We start from the raw sequence: 724 nt of genomic DNA, 5'->3' as shown, positions 1-724 counted from the left end.
AAAAACCAACAATTAAGTCGATTCGTTCGACTTGAATCCCTTTAATGCATTGCCCCAGCATGGCCGCAGTCCAATGCCTGAAACAAGATACAGGTAAAAAGATCCATGCGCATACATTTTGCGTGTGCAATTGGCAAACGAACAGACGTTCTATTTCCGATTTAATATTGTTGGTTTATTTCAAACGACAAACTTCAGGAAACCCAAAAGTAAATTAGTGCTGTGTGTGTGTGTGTTTAGTTGAGATTCAGACAGTTTGAGAACCACAAAAAAAAACAAAACACAATCCTGTCAGACTAACTCCGTGAACTCATCATCTAAAAGGGTAGGTGGATGCGAGTGTATCATAAGAGTGCACTTGTGTTCAGGTGCGTGCTTGTGTTAAGAGTGCATTTGTGTTCGTGTGTTCTATGAAGTGTGTGTGTGTGTGTGTGTACTAAGAGTGCATTTGAGTGTGTTTCTATTAAGTATGAATTTGTATGTCTGTATAAAGAGTTTATAAATGTGTGCATTGAGAGTGTATGTATGTGTGTGTGGTCGTATTAAGTGTTAGTGTATGTGTACTAAGACTGTGCCTGTGTGTTAGTTTATATAAATTAGTGTGTGCATTGAGAATATAAATATATATATATGTATATATATATAAATATATATATATTTATAAATAAATATATATATATTTATAAATATATATATATTTATAAATAAATATATATATATTTAT

This window comes from Octopus bimaculoides, chromosome 21 (genome assembly GCF_001194135.2).
Source record: "Octopus bimaculoides isolate UCB-OBI-ISO-001 chromosome 21, ASM119413v2, whole genome shotgun sequence".
NCBI classification, from domain to species: Eukaryota; Metazoa; Mollusca; class Cephalopoda; order Octopoda; family Octopodidae; genus Octopus; species Octopus bimaculoides.
Note: the sequence above shows the minus strand (reverse complement) of the source record.